Below are 25647 nucleotides of genomic sequence, written 5' to 3'. Positions count from 1 at the left end.
ATTCAAAGTCACTATAAAAATGGCCCAACACAGAGAAATTCTCAGGAGTCATAATTTGGTTCTTATCAATTCTCAGCTTCTAAAGACTAACTCCCTTTAAGACGATCGTCATCCATATATCATAGGGGAGGGTAACTTGCTATGACAATTTATTTTGAATTACCTTGAGGGCAAAAATGAGAATTGCCAAGGAGGGCAATAATAAACTTTGAACTAAAATTGCCAAGGAGGGAGAAAACAATAAAAGCAAACATTTTAAACTAAAAGAAAAATGCGAAAAGGGCAAATTGTAACAATCCATACTTTGAACTTACTAACTATTACAGACATAGTGTTCTGAATAGTTAGAAATACTAATTTTAACATCCAACCACAAAAATAAAAGTACCCCAATGTAAAATAAAAATAAAAATTGTCCAACCAACACAAACCAAAATACCAAGATAAAGAGATGAAGAGAAGAAGAAGTGAAACACCACCCCATACTTAAACAAAGCACTGTCCCAGTGATTAAAAAATAAGCTCAAATGGTGAGGTGGCTGAATACTCCCTACCTAGGCATCAGCCATAGCATCCTGTGCAGCATCAACATCATCACTGTCATTGTCTACTTCGTCATCAGAATCTACATCACCATCTTTAGACTGTTCATCATCATTAGACTTTATATCTGAGTCCTGCCACTGCCTTTCTTCATCTGTAGGTACATCATCATCTACCGGATTAGCGAACTCCGGCCCAATCCTTAGCAATGTCCTAGCATGATGTCCAAGGGGGTCATGCAACTTAACAACACGAATATCTTCATTTGTGGATGCACTTCCCCCAACCGTAGATGCAACATCTGTAATCCATATATTTTTATAGTAATTTCATCAGTTTGAGCTTGATGCTCGGCGATAGTATGAATCGACCCCTGAGCCCCAGCTGTGCTTCTAGTTGTGGTGACATCAATAGGGTGACTATCTACCACAATCTTATATTCTAACTCCTCCTACTCTACTCGATGCCTCCTCAAAAACCGAGTCAACAAACCTCTAAAGCCATATCTGCGCCCCTCAATGAAGCGTGCCTTCTTCATAGTAGAAAATATCACTTGGACCACATTAATTTCAATATCATTGCACATTAGAGCATAAATCTAACACACCCGATCACGTGTAACCTCTATCATATGTTTACCTTGAATAAGGCAATGGTACACTATGCGTCCCCACATACGGGCCTCCTTGTTCATATGTGCATATGGGAAGAAGGAGTGAAGACCCGTGCCTCTCTGTCTAGTCCACCTAGCAGCCGAACGAGGACCACAAAGCAAATGTCTGATATAAGCATAGTTTGGAGTGATGATCATCTTCCTCAACTGATTTACATCTTCCTTAGATATCTCTAGAAAGTTATTTATAGCTTCTTCTATAAATCGCACCACTTATCCATGAACTTTCACCTTATGATGTGGTTCCCGAGGGTCCTAATTGGCATAAAATTCATGCACAAGGTGCAAATTGCACTCAGTCAGCTGGTGAAAAAGGAAAGTCATGTTCAGCTGTTCCAGACGACGTACCATACTTAGGTATTCCCGTTGCAAATTTGCTCTATCAACAAACACCTCAGTTATGTATTTTGTGTTGAGGTGTTTGGTGTAACACTTCTTGCCTGCTTGTCTGACTACCTTAAATGCAAATCTTTGTGTCTGACCACGCGGGACTGGTGGGGCACGGGGCACCCTATTTGCCTTTTAGGTTGCTTGCTTCGTTTCCTAGCTAGCTCAAAAGTACCAGCTTTCCCCTTGAGCATTAGTTGTCTCCTATCCATCGTTCCTATCATCCAATTCATGCAACAAACAAATAAGCAAAACAAGTCCTAAAGTGTGTGAGCCTAAACTAAGTGTGAACGAAAAACCCCAAACTTAAATTCTAGTGAAGGTGCTCACATATAAGAATAGAGTACTCAGACTTCCACTTTTCACTATGTTTCGCTAAATGCAGCTATACCAACATAATTTAGGAGCCCATTATGTCATTATCATAATCACTTCCCCTTATGAAATCAATTTCAGTATCACTAGCAGCTATCCACAGTTATGTCCCTCATTCTGTTACATCAAGTTAATCGAGGTGGACACAATTACAGACGGCTCCCAAATATGCACATTCATTAACAATATTCTATATCAAAAACAGAAGTCGACAAGCAAGGTGTACAATTTTTTATAGGAATGACCCAATCATGCACATTCAACCCAATTCCACCCCTTATTACAATTCTATTTGCCTTATATCGACAGGAATTCAAAATTAATATTGCACAAATACTAGCACCAGTTGGGCTCACCCCACACTTAATCTCTTTGGTGTGATGTGCATCATTACCAAGTAAAGTACTCAGACTTCCCTTCTGGGTGATACCAACACCTCCCATGTTAAACCAGTTCAAGCAACCAATATAATCAAAAACAGTAAAAAAAAATAAGGCCAAAAAGATGGCTAAGTAAAAGCACATATCTGTTAGGCACACAGTCACAACATACCCAATTAATTAAACAACATTGTCCCCCTTCAGTAAAAGCACCCGTCAGCAAATAAATATCATACCACACTTTATTTCAACATGCATCCACGCACAATGACTCATTTATTTAACAATTGAAGGCATAATTATGAATGAAGTAACTACAATTCACAAGTAGTTCAAGATAACTGTGGCATATGGTACTATACTCAAATGTATAATTCACACAACCTCTTCATGCCACTAATTCCAAATTCTCATTAAGATAAAGAGAAAAATGAAGAATTGGAGAATTAAAAGAATAAAAACTTAAGAATTAAAACTTACCTTGAGTGTAGAGAAAAAAAATTGAAAGTAAAGGAGGGGAATAAAGGGCAGCGCTTAGAGTGAAGAGATGAAATAGTTTAGGGTTTGAAAGGGGATACTTATAGAAGGGTGTTTGAATCTGGGTCGGGTCGGGTTAAACCTGACAAACTTAAAAAATTTGGTCCATATTTGACCCTCACCGCGATGCGGTGGAATCGCGATGAGGTTTTGGAAAGTGACAATTGTGGATTAGGACCTCACCGTGACGTGGTGACCCTTAAATTGGCAATTTTTTTGTGTTTTAACCTATTACCGCGATGCGGTTGAATTTCGGTGAGGTTATAGAAAGTGAAAATCATAGATTGTCACCTCCCCACAATACGGTGACCTGCAAATCGGCATTTTCAGTGCATTTTCCAACCCCTTTCTTACCTGATGTTGTACCAAACTTAAATACATCATTTTGTAAACCTAAATGCCTCCTTGGACATGGTATTATCCTTAATTTCAATTCTCTCACCCCTACATACTAAACACAAACAAAAAATCGTAAGAACTAGTGGGTTGCCTCCCACTCATCCCCTTATTTTTTGTCGTGGCACAACTCATCTTTTGTATTTTCACTTTCTTTTTTCTTTTCTAAAAATCTAAAAATAGAAAGGAACTACGCTATTACATTAAATTAGTGGGTTGCCTCCCACGTAGCGCCTTAGTTTACATTGTGACATGACTCAGCTCGGTGTCACTCATCAGCAAAGGTGATGGACACATTGTGCTTATCTCCATGATCAGCCCAATAATACTTCACACATTGTCCATTCACGAAGAACATCTTAGTCTTTTCTTTATTCCATAATTCAACTGCACCATGAGTCCTCATTTGCACAACCTCAAAAGGCCTAAACCACTTTGATCGCAACTTACCCGGAAATAATTTCAACCTCGCATTGAATAGCAAAACAAGTTGTCCCAGTTCAAAAACTCTATCAAGGATATGTTTCTCATGCCATTTCTTTGTCTTCTCTATGTACAGTTTGGCATTCTCGTAAGCGTGGAGACAAAACTCATCAAGTTTAACAAGCTGTAATAATATCTTCTCTCCCATGGCCTTCATATCAAGATTCAGATTTTTCACAGCCCAATAAGCTTGATGTTCCAGCTCTACAGGCAAATGGCAGAATTTAGCATAAACCAAGCGATATGGAGAGGTACCTATAGGCGTCTTATAAGCTGTCCAATAAGCCCAAAGTGCATCATCTAACTTTTTGGCCCAATTCTTCCCACTGACCATTGACAGTGTTTTACAGAATCTGCTTTATCTCTCGATTGGATACTTCTACCTGACCACTTATTTGTGGATGATACACAGTGGTCACCTTGTGCCTAACGCTATATTTAGCTAGAAGATTTGTAAACCAAGTGTTAATAAAATGTGTACCTCTATCACTGATTATAGCTCTGGGAGTGCCAAACCGGGAGAATATATGCCTCTTCATAAATTTCAATACCACTCTGGCATCATTATTGGGGAAAGCTGCAGCTTCCACCCACTTAGATACGTATCAACTGCCACAAGGATATATAAATTGCCATTAAATGGTGGGAATAGTCCCATAAAATCTATCTCCCAAACATTGAATACTTCAACTTCAAGACTGTTGTTCAGGGGCATCTCATGACGCCTTGAAATTGCACCTAACCTCTGGCACTGATCACAACTCTTCACGAAATCCACTGCATCTCTGAACAATGTTGGCCAAAAAAAATCAGATTGCAAAACTTTTTTGGTTGTTCTTTCACCCCCATAATGGCCACTATAAGGAGATGAATGACAGTTCTGCAGCACTTGTGTGAATTCAACTTCTGCCACACATCTGTGTATAATTCCATCAGGACCTTGATTGAACAGATATGGCTCATCCCAAATATAGATACGAGAATCATGTAGCAATTTCTTTTTTTTGTTGAGTGGTAGCTTCGGGAGGATAAACCACACACACTAACAAGTTCACAATATCTGCATACCACGGAAGCTCACACAAAGCCAATAATTTTTCATTCAGAAACTCTTCCTTAATGCATCTGAATCATCCGCAATATGGTCATAATTCTCTAATCTGGACAAATGTCTACAACCTGATTCTCTGCTCTTTTTGGATCACAAACCTCTAGGTCAAATTTTTGCAGTAATAAAATCCACCTGATCAATCGAGGCTTTGCATTCTTTTTGTTAAAGAGATACTTTATGGAGGCATGGTCAGTGTGAACAATTACCTTGATACACACCAAATATGCTCTAAATTTGTCGAATGCATAAACCAGTGCTAACATCTCCTTTTCTGTAACTGTTTAATTTACTTGGGCATCATTCAAGACTTTACTAGAGTAATAAATAGAATGAAATACTTTGTCTTTTCTCTACCCCAAAACTACTCCCACAGCTACGTCACTGGCGTCACACATCAATTCAAATGGTAACTCCCAATCTGGAGAAATCAAGCCAAGTGCTTCAGTCAGTTTCTTCTTCATCTTCTCGAAAGCTTCTTGACATCAGCCCCAAAATCAAATTTAGCTTATTTTCTAACAATTTACACATAAGGCTAGCAATTTTGGAAGAATCTTAAATAAACCGCCTGTATAAGCCTGCATGACCTAAGAAACTTTGCACCCCCTTCATTGTTACCGGATGTGGAAGCTTTTCAATCACTCCAATTTTGGCTCTATCTACTTCAAATCCTCTACATGACACTTTATGGCCAAGGACTATTCCTTCCTTGACCAAAAAATAGCAGTTTTCCCAATTCAGCACTAGATTTTCCTTTTCACAATAAGCTAGGACTCGATCTAGATTCGGCAAGCATACATCAAAAGAATTACCATAAACAAAGAAGTCATCCATGAATACCTTAATAAATTCTTCAACCATGTCATAGAAAATTGCCATCATGCATCTCTGAAACGTTGCAGGTGTATCGCAGAGGCCAAAAGGCATACTTCTGAACGCATACGTGTCATATGGGCAAGTAAATGTGGTCTTTTCTTGGTCCTCTACTATAATAGTGATCTGATTATATCCCGAGTATCCGTCATAAAAACAGTAGTACTCTTGCCCTATCAGTCTATCCAATATTTGATCAATGAATGGGATAGGATAGTGATCCTTTCTTATGGCTTCATTTAGTTCTCCTTCTAGTCACCATGCGAGTGACAATCATCTTATTAGCTTCATTGATAACCACAATTATCCTACCTTTCTTTGGGACCCAGTGTATTGGGCTTACCCACTTATTGTATAAAATTGGATAAACAATCCCATTATCGAGCCACTTGATGACCTCTTTTCGCACCACGTCCTTCATCACCAGATTCAATCTACATTGTTGCCACACCCTTGGTTTGAAACCTTCTTCCATGTATATCTTGTGCATGCAAAAGAACTGGATTTATCCCTGTAATGTCAGACATCTGCCAACCAATTGCCTTCTTTCTTCTTTTCAAGGCTACCATTGTTTCTCTTACTTGCACATCAGATAAACCTGCAGACAAAATAACAGGCAAGGTATCATTATTACCAACAACAACAACAACAACAACAAACCCAGTGTATTCCCACTTTGTGGGGTCTGGGGGGGGTAAGATGTACGCAGTCCATACCTCTACCTCTGATGAAGTAGAAAGGCTGTTTCCGAAAGACCCCCGGCTCAAGTTACGAGATATCAAACAAACACATAGTACAGCACAGAAGCAGATGAAGAACCTTAATCTCCAATTTTAACTAAGGATGAAGAACCTTAATCTCCAATTTTGGAGCTTCATCAATGTAACGCCCTGAGTTTGAACCCCGAATGCTACACGGTACTAATAGTCTCGAAGGGCCACAAGCTAACCCATGACTAGTACCTACTGTAATAACTTAATAATAGTACTGTAATATGAGGAATTAGGCGGAAAATGTCATAAGATTCAATATTGTAATAAAACTGAATACGGTATAACAAATACCAAATCTGATACATCTGTCTGAAAATACTCTAGTCTAAAAAAACCTCTAAATTATCCAAAATATGGAGTTGATGGGACAAGTCCCCAACTAACACCAAACTATTGAAATAAGCTAAACTACGGAAATAATCATTATGTCCTCGAACTAAAAGGACTCACCACTAACTCTGTCAGCTGAATATCTGAACTGCTAAGTACGATCAGGAGCCCGCGCATCTGAACCTATGATATAAAACATCATAGCGCAAAAAAGATATACATCAGTACTTTGAATGTTCTGGTATGCAAAGTGAGGTACGTTGAAATGCATGGGTTCATATAATTGAAAACTACTGACTGAATAACATGAATATAACTAAATGGGAGTATATGCATGAATACGTATACTATAACTGAGGTTGTGATAACAATGGATACTGAGTTCTAAATTACTAATTTATTGATATCTGAGTTTACTAATACTATGTGGCTGATAACTGAGTGACTGTATCTGACAATCTTGAATTTGTAGAACTAAACTGAGTTCTATTCTGAGACTGAATCTGAAACTGAGACTATAGGAGGTAATCATCTAACCGACATGCCCCTCTCTAAACTTATTAGGGTTCAACCTGTAACCCCAGCTGGAAGGATATCACTACCGTGCCACGGGTAAAGACAAGTTAAGTTACCCTCATCTGGCAGGAGCTCTGAATGAGAACGGTGGTACCCTCAACTGGCAAGTAGATCACCTCATCAATCATCAACTGGCAGGCTGATGTCTCAACCTACACTGGCTATGTAGTTTTCGAACACAAGGACTGCTTCTAAGGATCACACCCTCTACTGGCAGGTGAGTCCCCATTCGTGGGTTCACTCGGTGCTGAATCCTACTCCCAACTGAAGACACTAAACTGATTTCTAGTTCATACTAGGCTTGACTGAATCGTTACTTATTATACTGTCTAACTGAACTGAACTGAGTTCACTGAGTTCCGTTGACTGACGTAATACTACTGAATTTTGTTAACTGGCTGAATTTACTGAGGTCTAAACTAAATACTGAACTGGACAGGACTGATACTGAATTTACTGAGTTTTTTCTGAGTTTTGTAACTGACTGAGAGTACTACTGATCGTGACATGACTGTATCCTGTGACTGACCATGGCTCTAGGTAATCAGCTAAATTATTGGGTATTAAATACCCCTAAGACTCAATAGCATAAATTATAAGGCATGGAACAATCTTGAAATATGATAAATAACTACTTGATCATCATTCATTCATTGGGACATTCTAGCAAACACTTGCATGGCATGAACTTAAATACATGCTGACATGATATAATTTCATCATTTAATTCTCATGAACAACTCATCAAATACTTGGAAAGCATTGTATATGCACATAGTACAAATCAACACATGAACATCACAATTTCAAGGCTTTAACATGAATTCACATGATACTACATACATAATAGTTGTTTTTACATAAAGCTTGCACTTTATGATGGAATAGAAATTCAATCAACATTATAATCATGAATACACTTGAATCCAAATCATGGAAAGCATGAAATCAAGCTACTTGAAGTTTAAAAGAGTTTCTTGAACTCCAAAGGTGGAAGGAATCCTTGGATGAATACTTGACATACCTCGGCTGCTAAATTCTTGAAGATTAATGGTGGAATCTTGAGCCTTGAATTTGAAATTCAATAATCTAGGATTTTTGTTCTTGAGCAATTTATGAATAATGAGTATATGTTGCAATTAGAAGGCTAAATTTCATGATTTCGGGGGCTGGAGGATGTGGAAAAAGACCCAAATAACCCTAAGGACGCGGCTTTTAATGACTGAAAACCAAACTGTCGATACGCAGACCGATACGCCTCATCGTTGGCATCGATACAATAGCCAACGCGCCACATCGAGTCTGCATTGGTTCACTGAAAATTGCCACTGTAGCCAAGGAAAATATTGATCGACGCAATGGCGAATGTGCCGCATTGAGATTGCATCGATGCACTATTTTGGATTCCTAAACGTGGTTCAAACGAGGTTCGAAAAATACAAAACTCATCCGAGAACAGCTACTGATATTCCTGATCATGAATCAATCTAAAGATTAATACTTTAAGGTCATAAGAGTCGTGAAATAAAGTTACCAACTTACGAAGGACATAATAATACTAAGTCTGAATACTTAGCTAAAATTTTCTAAGTTTGGGACCCCTTAATAAGCTTAAAAGACTGAGTTGAGCTTCGAATTTTGCAGGGTCTTACAATATCTCCCCATTAAGAACATTTGTCCTCGAATGAGACTGATTAAACTGAGAACACTGATAGACTGAATTTAGACACTGGACATACACAACTGAAGCATAATTTAATGAATGAAATTATTGATATACTGAATTATCATACTAAACATACATATCTAATGCATTAATGTATAGATGAACATGATTCATGAATGCATGACTGGGATTGCTAATAAGCTGAGTTTCTCATGCTGATATCTGATGTATGAAGTCACAACTGAATATGCAATGGTAACTGGTGCCAAGTCTATAAAGGAAAATCTGAGCATGGAACTGAGTAAGTTCAAGGAAAAACTGTTACCTTAGGCTGAGTCTAAGTTTGCGGGGAAGAGATGAGGATACTTGGTCCGCATATCTGCTTCTGCGTCCCAACTAGCTCCCTCAACGGATTGGTTCCACCAAAGAACTTTGACTAGAGGGACCACTTTGTTCGTTAGTCTGCGAATCTGATAATCAAGGATTTCGACTGGAATCTCCTCATAAGAGAGGCTATACTGATTGTCTATATTCCCTACAGGGACTACAACTGCTGGGTCACCTATAAATTTCTTTAGCAAGGAGACATAGAACACTGGATGGACGGAAGCTAAGTCTGTAGGCAACTCAAGCTCGTAAGCTACCTTTTTGAAATAGCTGAGAATTCGGTAAGGACCGACATATTAGGGACTGAGCTTCCCCTTCTTGCCATACCTCTTCACTCCTTTCATGGGAAAGATTTTCACGAACACAAAATCACCGATCTCAACTTAAGATCAGTTACTGAACACGCATGAAAGGAGTGAAGAGGTTTGGCAAGAAGGGGAAGCTCAGTCCCTAATGAACACGCATGAACGGGAACATTAGAATATAACTGAGCCTGAAACGTGATACATGAACTGAATATCGTGAACTGAACTAAGTCCCTTGAATACATGGCTTACGGCTGAAATTAGAACTTGAGGGTGCACTCATGAGTGCCCATTATTCTAAACTGAATTTGTTGGGTGAAGAAACTGGGAAGTTTGGGACATGAAAGCTCGGGGGTTATGGTGCATCTCCCCCTTGGGACATTATGTCCCTTGAAGAATGTTGACTTGGCTGAGATACTGAGGAAAAGCTGGGACGATGCATAGGGCGCCTCCAGACTGAGTCATGACTGACTATCTGGGATCTGAAACTGGGACATGATACATGAATTGAGCTGAACACGCAACTACCTGATTGCTCCTTTTTGGAATAGTTACATTCATGAGGCTTCGGATAGTACGACTAGATGGAAAGATGGGAAACCAAACCATACGAACTTGTCTTCCTGGCTGCTAAACTGAATTATTGGCTTATGGACTAAATCATGCTGAAAATTAATACTCGACTGGAGAATTTCCTTGACACTCTTTCTATAGAGTTCTAGTGACTTTAGGGAGCAAGGAACCTTGGCATGGGCTGAATAAAACCTCTGAATAAGAAATCATATACTGGCTAAAACATTGTAGCATGAGGTGAGGCCTACGAATCATCATTTAAGATAGAGTGACTAAGCCTTATGCACTACAACTACAAATTTTCAAGCTTAGACATATTCCTCGAATACTCTCTCAACTAAAATCATATACTGGCTAAAACTTTGTAGCATGAGGTAAGGCCTACGAATCATCATTTAAGATAGAGTGACTAAGCCTTATGCACTGCAACTACAAATTTTCAAGCTTAGACATATTCCTCGAATACTCTCTCAACTATACTCTCCACCCCATTACGACACTTTACTTGAGACTACTGTAAGTATTCACATGGGCGTTTAGCACGAATGCATAAACATACTAACTTGTCTGATTAACTGAATGGCTGATAGCTGAATACTAGTCATATAAGATTGAACTGTACTTAGTCTAGACTGAAACTGTAAAGTATTTTACGTATGAGGTAAGGGCTAACTGAGCAGGTACTGAGCATGAATACGTGAAGACTGTATTATTTAAGAATGCAAGACCAAGCGTATAACATGATTTTAAAATAATTTATAAACTAAGGTACTGAAATACTGATAACTGAATAACTAATAATTGCACGCTATGGTTAAGCAAACCTAAAACTGAACTGAGTTTCTGATGAGTTTCTGATCAGATTACTGGACTGAGACTGGGACTAAGACTATAACTAAGACGGTAACTAAGACTATACTGGAACTGAATACTGGGTTCTAATAGTTACGTGATGAGGACTGACATAAATCGAGGATCTGAATAGACACTCATACTCTGTATTTTTATCAACTTCTCATCTTACGAAAAATTTTGATTTTCCTCCCTTCAGGCGCTAAATACGACTTCTTGCTAGCCATTTGCTAGCACACTTACCTGACATTCAAGCCTATCTTCATAACTATATCCTTGTGTAAAAAAAGTATGCAATAGCTCATCACTACATCCTTTCATAAGGAGAGTTCACTGAAGGGTTAAAACATGAGGACCTGAAGCATAAATGAAAAATATACCAAATTCGACACTTACTGAGGCCTGAGGAATAGAATGTCAACATCATAGATGCACCAAGAGACCTAAACTGAGGATATGCGTGACATAATTTGAATTTAGCTGATCATTAAAGGTATAACATAAGTCAGGAGAACTGAACATACTGTAAAGCATGACATGAGTACATGAGTAATGAGTTGCATAACCTAAGTCTGGAGTTTCTATATTCACGGAACATGATTCGTAACACTGAATGAACTTGAACTCCTTATACTAGGAACTGTAAGCATGCATGATTGCTAACGTGCATGAGTATGAGCTATGACCATAGAGCTGATGTAACATATAAACAGATATCATGATAACTGATGGGTTTTAAGAGTCTGGAATATGATTTTGAGATGATCTGCATGATCATGTTCACTGCGAGAGTAGACAAGGACGTCATCTATGAAGATTGATGAACATGTCTAAGTACTGCTTGAACACACAGTTCATCAAGTCCATGAAAGCTGTTAGGGCATTAGTAAGACCAAAGGACATGACTAAGAATTTGAAGTGACCATATCGAGTTCTGAAAGCAGTCTTCGGGATGTCACATTCTCTAACTCTGAGTTGATAATAGCCTGATCTGAGGTCTATCTTAGAAAAATAACTGTCACCCTGAAGTTGGTCAAACAAGTCATCAATTTTGGGAAGTGGATACTTGTTCTTAACCGTGACTTTATTTAGCTAACGGTAATCAACATACATTCTAAGAGAACCATCTTTCTTACACACGAATAAAACTGGTGCGCCCCACAGGGGCACACTGGGTCTGATGAATCCCTTATCTAGGAGATCATTTAACTGTTCTTTTAATTCTCTAGTTCTGCAGGTGTCATTCTGTATGGCGGGATAGATATGGGCTTAGTATCTGGAAGAAGGTCTATTCCAAAGTCAATTTCCCTTTCGAAAAGAACCCTCCACTCAAGGATGGGTTTATTCAAAAACTGAAATTGGACAATTCTATTTCTGCAGTCGAATGGGGCATAGCAGGAATGAAGTCAATCCATGCCGAGAATGACATCAAAATCGATCATCTCTAATTCGACTAAGTCTGCTGAAGTGACTTTCTGAGATACCATAACCGAATAGTTCCTGTATACTTGCCGGGCTAAGATAGATTTACCCACTGGGGTAAAGACTGAGAAAGGCTCTACTAGGATTTTGGGACTGACTCCGTATTCAACATCTATATAAAAAGTAACAAAGGACAAAGAGGCTCATGGGTCTAGCAAAGCATAAACATGTAAATGATAAACTTGTAACGTACCGATGACCATATCAGGAGCACTCTCCTGATCCTGTCAGGACTGAAGTGCGTAAAGTCTGTTTGGGCGCTACCCACTGGTAGCATTGGAAGCGGCACCCTGCTGATTTGAACGACTAGACTGAGCTAAGGGACGGTTATGCTGACCTTGGGAACCTGACTGGGGACAATCTCTCCCGAAAAACACAACACTGCTAGCCCTACAGATACCCTGGAAGTTTTTACTACATTTCAGACAAAAGGGATTGGTTCGGCCACTCTTTGGCCTAGATGTTCTGGCCCTCTTATTCTTTCTCCCCTTTTTTCCTACATCTCTCCTTCTTACTCTACGGAGCATGAGCCATAAGCCTGGATAAGATAACGGCCAGCTGATTGTTCTTAGCAACTATCGAATAAGCTAAAGGCGACTCATTCAGGGGATCTGGCTGAACGTGTGGAGGGGCTGACTGGTTTTTGTTACTTCTTTTGTTAGCTTCTCCGAAAGACATATTCTATAAGCATGAGGAAGAAATTAATTAGACTGGGAGTTTAACTTGAGCTCATGCTCACTCGCACAACATGATTACTGAAATAAGAGAAACATTTCCTAAAACATCTAATAGCCTCATTTCCATAAGTGTGGCACGCTACACACCAATGCACAAGACTCTACTAGATGCGGCTTTCAAACTTCCTAGGACTGTTGAATTTTAGGCTCTGATACCAAATTTGTAACGCCTCAAGTCTATATCCCAGACGCTACACAGTGCTCATAGTCCTGAAGGACCACAAGCTAACCCATGACTGATACCTGCTGCAATGACTGAATAATAGTACTATAATATGCAAAAATTAGACGAAAAACATGTCATAAGATTCAATACTGTAATAAAACTGAATACGGTATAACAAATACCAAATCTAATACATCTATCTAAAAATACTCTAGTCTGGAAAAGCCTCTAAACTGTCTGAAATATGGAGTTGATGGAACAAGTCCCCAACTAACTCCGAACTACTGAAATAAGCTGAACTACTGAAATAATCATCATGCCCTCGAACTAAGAGGACTCACCACTAACTCTGCCAGCTGAATATTTGAACAACTAAGTATGATCGAGAGCCCATGCATCTGAACCTATGATATAAAATATCATAGCGCAAAAGAAAGATATGCGTCAGTACTTTGAATGTACTGATATGCAAAGTGAGGTAGGCTGAAATGCATAGATTCATATGCATGAACAATACTGACTGAATGACATGAATATAACTGAATGGGAATACATGCATAAATACGTATACTGTAACTGAGGTCGCGATAACACTGGATAATGAGTTCTGAATTACTAATTTACTGACATATGAGTTTACTAATACTGTGCAGCTGATAACTGAGTGATTATATCTGAAAGTCTTGATACTGTGGAACTATACTAAATTTCGTACTAAATGGAGTGATTGTATCTAACAATCCTGAATCTGTAGAACTAAACTGAGTTCTATTCTGAGACTGAATCTGAAACTGAGACTATAGGAGGTAATCATCTAACCGACATGCCCCTCTCTAAACTTATTAGGGTTCAACCTGTAACCCCAGCTGGAAGGATATCACTATCGTGCCACGGGTAAACACGACTCATCTGGCAGGTGCTCTGAATGAGAACGGTGGTACCCTCAACTGGCAAGTAGATCACCTCATCAATCATCAACAGGCAGGTTGATGTCTCAACCTACACTGGCTATGTAGTTTTCAAACACAAGGACTGCTTCTAAGGATCACACCCTCTACTGGCAGGTAAGTCCCCATTCGTGGGTTCACTCGGTGCTGAATCCTACTCCCAACTGAAGACACTAAACTAATTTCTAGTTCATACTAGGCTTGACTGAATCGTTACTTATTATACTGTCTAACTGAACTGAACTGAGTTCACTGAGTTCCGTTGACTGACGTAATACTACTGAATTTTGTTAACTGGCTGAATTTACTGAGGTCTAAACTAAATACTGAACTGGACAGGACTGATACTGAATTTACTGAGTTTTTTCTGAGTTTTGTAACTGACTGAGAGTACTACTGATCGTGACATGACTGTATCCTGTGACTGACCATGGCTCTAGGTAATCAGCTAAATTATTGGGTATTAAATACCCCTAAGACTCGATAGCATAAATTATAAGACATGGAACAATCTTGAAATATGATAAATAACTACTTGATCATCATTCATTCATTGGGACATTCTAGCAAACACTTGCATGGCATGAACTTGAATACATACTGACATGATATAATTTCATTATTTAATTCTCATGAACAACTCATCAAACACTTGAAAAGCATTGTATATGCACATAGTACAAATCAACACATGAACATCACAATTTCAAAGCTTTAACATGAATTCACATGATACTACATACATATAGTTGTTTTTACATAAATCTTGCACTTAATCATGGAATAGAAATCCAATCAACATTATAATCATGAATACACTTGAATCCAAATCATAGAAAGCATGAAATCAAGCTACTTAAAGTTTAAGAGTTTCTTGGACTCCAAGGGTGGAAGGAACCCTTGGATGAACACTTGACATACCTTGGTCGCTAAATTCTTGAAGATTAATGGTGGAATCTTGAGCCTTGAATTTGAAATTCAATCACCTAGGATTTTTGTTCTTGAGCAATTTGTGAAATAATGAGTATGTTGTAATAAAGGCTAAATTTCGTGTTTTGGGGGACTGGAGGACATGGGAAAAGACCCAAATACCCCTAAGGACGCGAATTTTAATGACTAAAAACTAAACTGCAGACGCGCAGACCGGCGTACCTCATCGTTGGCATCGATGAGATGGCCAACGCGTCGCATCGAGTCCGCATCGATTCACTGAAAATTGCCACTGTAGCCAAGGAAAATATTGATCGACGCGATGGCGAATGCGCCGCATCGAGATTGCATCGATGTACTATTTTAGATTCCCAAACGTGGTTCAAACGAGGTCCGAAAAATACAAAACTCGTTCGATAACAGCTACTGACATTCCTGATCATGAATCAATCTAAAGATCGATACTTTAAGGTCATAAGAGTCGTGAAATAGAGTTTCCAACTTACGAAGACCATAAAAATACTAAGGGCTCATTTGTTTGCACTTAATGGAGGTCTGAATCTGAATGGTTCAGACTTCAGACCATTAAGTGTATTATTTTTTATTAAGATTTTAGTTTTTAATAAGTCTGAATAGGTTTTAATCATTCAGATCTAGAATCAAGTCTTAATAGGTCTGAAGAGAAATTTTGGTGTTGGATAATATTCACCGTCACTTTATTCATAATCATCAATCACCACCACCACTAACCACCTCTAACACCGCCACCATTATCAACCACCACTAACCACCTCTACCATCACAACCACTATCGATAACAGATATCGCTACCAACCACTATTGTCAACCGCTACCACACCTACTACCTCTATTACTCTAATTATATTCACCGCCGCCACCGTCGTCAACAGCACCACCATCAACTACTACCGGTCAATCCCTACTATCAACCAACTCATCTATCGCAATTAGCACCACTACTAACTACCACTAATACATCACAACCTCCACACATTCTTTGGCCGCTACCACCATTGTCACTAGTAATGCCACCTCTACTGTCACTTCAACCACTACCATTGCTATAGTTTATCTCTACTAACCACCATCTCCACCATCCCAACTAACAACATCTCCAACTAGCATCAACACATTGTCAAATCATCGTGCATTCTTTTTTCAGTCATCACAATTAACACCTCCAACTACTAACATCAAGCAACATCACATCACAACCACCACCACCACTATCAATCGCCACCATTGTAACAGTCACTACAATACCAACCATCACAACTATCACCACCAACATTACTAATCACTAACATCAATTATTGTCACTACAACCACCATTATAAACCATCTCCACTGTCACTAACAAACATAAATATTTTTTCAATCAAATAATAATTTTGTTGTACTAAATTACATATTTTTTATATATATAATTAGTTTTTTATTTGAATTGAATTTTTTATTTTATTATATATACAAATAAATTTTTTTGTACATTCAGATGTTGAAAAACAAACAGTCTTAATCATTCAGTTTTCAGATCCAGAGACATCATCTTAATCATTCAGATGTGCATTCAGATTCAGACCTCTGAATCTTAAAAAAAAACAAATCCAGCCTAAGTCTGAATACTTAGCTAGAATTTTCTAAGTCTGAGACCCCTTAGTAAGCTTAAAAGACTGAGTTGAGCTTAGAATTTTGCAGGGTCTTACAATCAATTGGATCTTTGGGATATGGGCCAATTGGCCTGTTTAATGGCTCAAAAGGCAACTTTCTCATTTCAATCACCGCTAAATTCATAACTTGGGCCAATTCCAGCACCTCTACATCTCCATAAAGATCTTGACCTATCAAATCTCGCTTTAGTGGATCATCAGACAACAACAGATTCCGCTCAGATGCAAGGTCAATAATTGATATGGAAGACAATTCTTTATAAATAGTCGGTAATTTCAGCGCCTTGTATACATCAAAAACCTCCACGTTATCATACGCTCTAATTGTCATCTTCCCTGCTGCAACATCAATTAGTGACTGTCATGTTGCTAGGAAGGGGCATCCCAAAATAAATGGAACAACCAGATCAGCTTCAAAGTCAAGAATCACAAAGTCTACTGGAAAGATCAGTGATCCCACTTGTACTAAAACATCTTCAATAATTCCATCCGGCCTAGCAAGGGACCTGTCAGCCAACTGCAAAACAATGGTCGAGGGTTTAGGACTCCCAAGACCCATCTTTCGATACCAAGATGTGGGCATAAGATTTATGCTAGCCCCAAGTCACATAATCCACGAGCACTGATGGTCTGCCCAATAGTGATTTGCAAAGTGAAACTACCTGAATCCTTCAGTTTTATGGGCAGTTTGTTTTGTATCTTGGATGTGAACTCTTCAATAAGTGCAACTATAGCATACTCTGTCAACTGATTTTTGTTTGCCACTATATCCTTCAGGTATTTTGCATATTTTAGAACACTCTGTAAAATATCAATTAGAGGAAGATTTACATGAACCTGCTTTAGAAGATCCAAAAACTTCTTGTAACTGTCCTCCTCTTGGTGCTTCATTTTCCTTTGAGGAAAGGGTAAAGGTATAGCCTTCTTCTCCATTTGAATCTCATCACCTGCAGCTTTTTCTTTGACCCCTTTCTCTACATTGGCTTTAGGATCATCGTCAGTGGCTGTGGGACAAACCTGCTCAGGTACCGCCTTCTTTAACTGCAACCCACTCCTTGTTATAACTGCATTTACCTGTTTTGGATTCGCCTTTGTATTGCGAGGTAAGCCACTTTGAGGTCTTGTGTTTTGCGCTCCAGCAATCTGACCGAGTTGCAACTCCACATTTCCTGACCGAGTTGCAACTCCACATTTCTTGTAATCAACTATTAACTCTTTAGATCTGTTGCAAACTGCGCTTGAGTAGCTAAAAGCTGCTTTATCATCTTCTCTATATTACTTGTTTGAGTAGTAGCCTAATTATTCTGAACCTGTTGTTGATTCTATTGCACTGGCCCCTTATACTGATTATTATTTTACGCCTGATTTCCCACCCCATGAGAAATTGAGATGATTCCTCCAGTTGAGATTATATGTGTTACCAAAGTTCTGTTGTCTTGTACGATTCACATTCCCCGCATAATTAACAGAATCTAGATTAACCGCACAAGAATATGTCGCGTGTTCACTACTTCTAACAACCCCACACCAAGAATTTACCTGTCAGACTGCATTAGCTATTGTTGTTGCTTGCGGAACCCCCAACTTGACAACATGAGTAAGCATCTAATTCTGCATTGATGCAAGCTGAGCTGATAGAGCAATAGACTGATCTACCTCTAACACACCTGCAACCTTCTTAGGAGCATTCCTCGAGTCAGCATGCCATTTTGGTTCCCTTGTGAAATCCGATTCAGCAGTGTATAATTCATCATAAGTCTTCTCAACAGCTTGCCCACCTGTTGTTGAATCCAAGAGAATCTTAGTATTTGGCTCTAGCCCCTCAATGAAAGTATGAACAAAAACATCATTAGACTGATGATGGTGAGGGCAATTTCTAAGCAAACTCTTAAATCTCTCCCAAGCTTGGTAGAGATTCTCTCATTCTTACTGTTTGAAACTCAAGATCTCGCTTCTCAAACGTCCAGTCTTCCCGGATGGAAATAATCGAATAAGGAACTTCCTAGCTAGATCTTCCCAAGAAGTGATGGAGAGTGATGGTTCAGCATGTAACCACATTTTCGCTTCCCCAATTAAAGAAAAGGCGAAGAGCGTCAGTCCTACATAATCAGTATTCACCCTGTAGGAATATAAGTATCATTGGAGTTGGGACATGTCCGGAATTTGGATCAACAGGATCATTTGGATCTGCAATATTCGGATCTCTTCTTTCCGCCATTTGAACCTATTGAATAGGATACTGAGCTCTTAGCCTCTATTGAAATACCAATTCTGGTTCCGAAAAAGGCTTTACCAACTCTTTATCTCGCGCCAGTCCTATATTCAGCTAAACCTGTAAAAATTCAACCGGTAAGATCAAGTCATTAACACTCAAATTTATTATTAAAAAAAATAAAAATTTAGCAAATTACAAATTATACTAGTCCCCGACAACCGCACAAAAAACTTATTGTGTTCAAATGCATACGCAAGTGTACGCGATCATACAAGTAATATAGTGACTTAGACAGTCGGATATCATTCCCACGAGGACTATACAACTAGCAATTCAACCAACTTTAGTTTTAGATAAGGAAGTCTTAAGTGTTGTAAAGTATCAAGATGATTTTTAAGTTTTAAATAAAAATGCAAATAATATATAAGAAATAACAAATTGTTACAATAGCAAAGCAAGCAACGGTTGTAAACAGTAATGATGAGAATTCCAGGGTTGAGGCACATCTAACAATCCTACAATTCTCTATTCTTATCGCGTTCTAGTTGGTTATCGGGTTATTGATTCACACGGTTTATGGTATGATCTTGGTCTCCCGACCTCAAATCTTCTATCTATCTGAATATCACAACTACATCAACTAAAAGAGATGCAACAATTCATCTAGATTCATACAGTTATCTCCATACAATTGAACCAAACAAGACTTCTAGGTATATCTCTATCCTAGATGCTAATTCAAATCCTTTATTTAATAAAAGAACGAGAACCTTGCTCCTTAATTTCTTCGTTCTATTCCACGATTCTCCTCCCGAATTCATATAGAAATATGAATATATTCTAATGGTGGTCACTCATCAAAATACTAAGCTCAAGAAATTAAGAATAACCCATACGATAATCCAACAAGAAACTACGATAAAGAATATCAAAGAGTAATCATGTTCTTGGCCTCAACCCCATAACAAGGGTGTTTAGCCACTTATGTTTGAATTCGACATCAAAATTAAGTAATTAATCATACCAAGAATTAATCTTGAAGTAAAGAAGTTCAAAAGAAATTCTAAGAACCCTACAATAGAGATTTTTGTGTTTTTCCGCCACTGCTATGCTTTCTAAAGTGTCCCCAATTGTTAGTGAATTTTTCCTTTTATAGCTAGGCTAAATAAACCCGCGTTTACCTCTCACCGCGTTGTGATAGTCTTTCCATCGTCATTCTTACCGCGATGCGGTGCAATCGCGGTGAGACTCTGCTTAGAGACAATTATGGATTGGACCCTCACCGCGATGCGGTGGAATCGCGATGAGGTACTGGATAGTGACAATTGCCTATTTTGCCTTCACCGTAACGCGGTGGGCTTCAAAACACGAGCACTGGTGATTATCTTTTCACCGCGACGCGGTGACTTCCTAAAAGACTTCTGGAGCTTTTTCCTTCCTTATTTTCTTCCCAAACCATGTTCCAATGCCTTCACTACTTCTTTCATCATCATATCTCCTTAATGCGTCCAATCACATTCAATTCCATTAAAATTTAATCCTGTACACACTCATCAAATCTATTAGATAAGGAACACACTTATAGCTAAATTTTAATCGGAATAACACCTTTTCAATCTCAAAACAAGTCCAAATATGGGTGAATATCGGTGATTGGACATTTAAATACGCCCAAGATCACTTCACCAGGAGCTTCTCCCCTTTGGCATGTGTGACTTCTTTATAACGAGGCTGGTTACAAAATTTGCAATATTCTAAATTTGCATCATTCTAAATTTGCATCTTGCTTATAGAATAACATGCAACCTTTCTCGCGACAGTGAATCCTCTCTGATGAAAGTCCTAACTTATTATTCAACTTCTTTGCTGTGTAGAAATCTTTGGGTAAGTCAAGTTTATTTGGGTTAAGTTCATTCATAAGTCTAATGATAGAATTCTTGCCCTCTTGAGAAATATAATAATCTGGCTTAATACTTAGTAACCTAACTGCAACAAATAACTTGGAATGCACTGACCCTTCATAAAATGGATGACTAGCTTCCTTTAATTATTCATAAAAGTGCTTAGTCTTATCAATGGATTCATTTTGATCCCTTGAGTGTGTCCCAAAAGCATCCCTGACTATCTCACTATATCGAGAACTTTCAACATTATTCTCTATTATGGGACTTCACTCGCCACCAAATGAATTCTGAAAAGCAAAGTTATTAGCAGCAACACTCTCTCCATAAGCTATCCACACAGTATAATTCAACATAAATCCCTTCTTATAAAGATGTAACTTAACAAGATCTGGACTCAATAACTTGGGACACTTGCATTTCAAACAAGGACACCTAATTGTTCCTTCAATAAGAAAATCATCAAGTGTCATTGCTTTAGCAATAAATCCAGCTACCCCATCTTTATATTGCTCCTTCAACTCCCCACATTTAAGATAATTTCTATTATACATCTACGTACGATCTGCATTTTTCATCTACACAAGAACGACAACAATAACAATAAAGAAGAGAAACAAAAATAAGAGAATCAAACAACCACAAAAGAAAAAGAAACACCAACAGTAGTTGTAGTAATAACGAACACTGGACAACAAACAGATCATTCTCCGAAGCAAAATCTGTCCCTAGACTACCTACAATGCGGAAGGTATTCAAGCCTTTATACTAATTAACATAATTAAATCTATAAGATTTTCCTTATTTAAGGACAATGTATCTAGATATGTACGCATTCAAATCCATATTTTCTATATATTCCAACACTAATCTAACATACAACAACAATTTTAGGAATGTCTATAGATTAACAAACTATTGACTGATTAAAATATTTATTAATTAAACGCACCCCTAAAGTTAAGATGTACATATTGAAGTACCAAATCAAGGTAAGACTACAACAAATAAGAGCATTATAATACAGCTAAGCAACCGTTTATCAATACAAAAAAATATAGCTAAGCAGCCACAAGAACACATCTATCTGTGTGCGCTCAGTCATGAAGATAAGCCACAAACAAATCCTGAAAGTCTTCCTTTTTTCTTTAAAAATTTCTACAAGCCAAAAGTTGCTACATAAATTGGAATGGCCTAGTACTTGTTTATCCTTACCTTCTGGGCATGAATTATTGTTATTATGTTGAATTGCATATTTATACCCTTCTTTTTTCAGCCTGTGTTTTGTTTTGTAAGGCCCCAACAGATTCAACCTCTTCTCCAACTCTTCACCTTTGATAACACGGATATAGTAAGAGTTTTTCCTCTTCTTCTCACTGATGTTTATAGTTACTACGGCTTTCTGATGTGATTAGACGAAGAAAGCTTTAAGATTCAAATCATCCAACATTAAACATCTAAGTAGGACTACTTATCTTTTTGATTTAATACTTTTATACCTAATGTCATAAGGACATCGTTTGATTATTGTTGTTTTGATTGGTATTTGAATGGAGAATAAAGTTTCTCCTTTTCATTACTTTCTCTTCCCAGTATCAAGCATTTACATGACCAATTCTTCCAGCAAATGAAAGTAAAATGAGAAACAAATATACAAAGATAATGAATCACTCCAGAGACTAAAACTTCAAACAGAACTGCACAAACATTTACACTTTTCCGTTAATTCCCCTTTCAATCTCAAATTTAGGCTCCAATTTAACTCAACAAAGCAAAAACTATCAACTTAGAACATAAAGATTGCAACTTTCAACTGAAAAAGATCATCAGCAAATTTCGATTGACAAAAGATCACTAAAAATCAAAGAATTGAGCAATCTATTAACCAAAACAAAATTCAGGAAAACCCCAACTGCTGGTAGGAGCTAAATTGAGTAAAATCATTAAACGAAAAGTCAAAATCAAAGAGTGGCACGAATCTCTAGGGTTTTACAACACAGCAAAGCAAAAGGAGAAAACAAAAATATAAGTGGAGATAAAAATGAGTACCGGATAATTTTATCAGTCGCAGCAATGCCTTCAACGATGCCAATACCATGAGACTTCATCGTCGTCACCACCAAGACTCTGTCGTCGACCTACAGAATGAAATGAGATTTACCAGTGAGAGACAGGGGGCAGCGAGATTAACCCTAGTATAAATGTACTCTGAAAATACAAATGAAATGCCCTCATATATTTAGTATGATAAATTTATTTAATCATATAATATTTCGACTATAGAGGTCGGGTATATATTTAATAGTAATATATTTAATTAATTATTCATAATATTTTTTACTATAAATTTTGAATTATAATCATATTATTAATTAATCTTTTTAAAATATTTCAAGCAAAGTGGTCAAAATGTTTGGCCAAAATAATATTGATAATTTTCATATGCCTAGCTCAACCACTGTAGTCGGAATCTATATTTTTCAGGATTTATCGTCAAATTTTATGATTGTTATTGTTGAAAATAGTATCGGAGAAATATTTTATAAAAAATAATTAAAAATAAATAAATTTTTCTATTAAAGTAGTCGAAAATTAACAGTTGATTTTTTTAATCAAAATTTTCAATCGAAAAAATACAAATTTCTGGTAGTGTATATAAAGATTTTTTATTCATTGTTTATAGAGTTGATAAAAACCATAACAACAACAACAACAACAAACCCAGTGTATTCCCACCTGGTGGGGTCTGGGGGTAGGATGTACGCAGTCCATACCTCTACCTCTGAAGAAGTAGAAAGGCTGTTTCCGATAGACCCTCGGCTCAAGACACGCGGTACCACACAAACACATAGTAAAGCATAGCACAAGGTTACAAGATTACATAACATAAATACGGCACCCATAAGGAATATAAAACAGAGGAAAGCACACAGATTCATAATAAAACATGGGACACGGACTCCTAACAGGAATAAACCCCTACCACGTAGTTCCCTATACTAGCGACTCAGACTGGCCCTAGTCCACTGCTCTGATTCGCGTCCTCCAGACCTTCCTATCTAGGGTCATGTCCTCGGTGAGCTGTAACTGCTCCATGTCTCGCCTAATCACCTCACCCCAGTACTTCTTCGGCCTACCCCTACCCCGCTTAAAACCATCCAACGCTAGCCTCTCACACCTACGGACCGGGGCATCCATGCCCCTCCTCTTCACGTGTCCGAACCATCTCAATCGGGCTTCCCGCATCTTGCACTCCACTGGTGTCACACCAACCTTCTCCCGGATGTTCTCATTCCGAACTCTATCCCCTCTAGTCAGCCCACACATCCAGCGCAACATCCGCATTTCTGCCACCCTAATCTTTTGGATGTGGGAGTTCTTAACTGGCCAACACTCCGCTCCATACAACATGGCCGGACGGACTACCGCCCTGTAGAATTTGCCTTTAAGCTTAGGCGGCACCTTCTTATCACACAGCACCCCCGACGCGAGCTTCCACTTCATCCACCCCGCCCCAATACGGTGCGAGACATCCTCGTCAATCTCACCGTTACTCTGGATCACGGACCCGAGATACTTGAAACTCTCCCTCTTACCTACCTCTTGTGATTCCAGCTTCACTACTACCTCATTCTCCCGCCTCACGTCATTAAACTTGCATTCCACATACTCTGTCTTGCTTTTGCTCACCCTGAACCCTTTAGACTCAAGGGTTTGCCTCCATACCTCTAATTTGTCACTCACACCCCCTCGAGTCTCATCTATCAGAACTACATCGTCTGTAAAAAGCATACCTCACGGCACCTCCCCTTGAATACGCCGCGTCAACACATCCATCACCACTGCAAACAAAAAGGGACTAAGAGTAGATCCCTGATGCAACCCTGTCCGGACCGTGAAATGCTCTGAGTCTCCTCCCGCCGTCCTCACCTTAGTTTTAGCTCCATCATACATATCCTTGATTGCTCTGATATATGCCAGCGGTACTCCACTCACCTCCAAGCATCTCCAAAGCACCTCCCTGGGGACTTTGTCATAGGCCTTCTCCAGGTCGATAAACACCATGTGCAGGTCCTTCTTCCTCTCCCTATACTGTTCCACCAGCCTCCGTACCAGGTGAATTGCCTCCGTCGTCGAGCGGCCAGGCATAAATCCAAACTGGTTTTCTGAAATAGACACTATCCGTCTCAGCCTCACCTCGACCACTCTCTCCCAGATCTTCATAGAGTGACTCAATAACTTAATCCCCCTATAGTTGTTGCAACTCTGGATGTCCCCCTTATTCTTATAGAGAGGTATCATGGTGCTCCACCTCCAAGCCTCGGGCATCTTTGCCGTCTTGAAGATTTCATTAAACAATC

At 38.6% G+C, this 25647-nt stretch overlaps 1 long non-coding RNA gene and 1 other non-coding gene across 4 annotated transcripts; one reads left to right on the top strand and one right to left on the bottom strand.

Annotated features, from left to right (window-relative positions):
* Window positions 1-272: 272 nt before the first annotated feature.
* LOC107847686 lies at window positions 273-23521 on the bottom strand. 3 transcript variants are annotated; one of them, XR_007046567.1, is made up of 5 exons: window positions 23336-23521; window positions 17207-19502; window positions 6979-7041; window positions 2839-6353; window positions 273-1820 (listed from the first exon to the last, which is right to left on the bottom strand). It is a non-coding gene; the product is annotated as an uncharacterized LOC107847686 (long non-coding RNA). The 3 variants fall into 3 exon arrangements; XR_007046568.1 differs by having other exon boundaries at window positions 3494-6353; XR_007046569.1 differs by having other exon boundaries at window positions 4256-6353.
* On the top strand, window positions 19026-19132 carry LOC124889024. Its single transcript, XR_007047642.1, has one exon. It is a non-coding gene; the product is annotated as a small nucleolar RNA R71 (small nucleolar RNA).
* Window positions 23522-25647: the final 2126 nt, after the last annotated feature.

Source organism: Capsicum annuum, chromosome 11 (assembly GCF_002878395.1).
Source record: "Capsicum annuum cultivar UCD-10X-F1 chromosome 11, UCD10Xv1.1, whole genome shotgun sequence".
NCBI lineage: Eukaryota > Viridiplantae > Streptophyta > Magnoliopsida > Solanales > Solanaceae > Capsicum > Capsicum annuum.
Note: the sequence above shows the minus strand (reverse complement) of the source record. Positions and strands in the feature narration are given on the sequence as shown.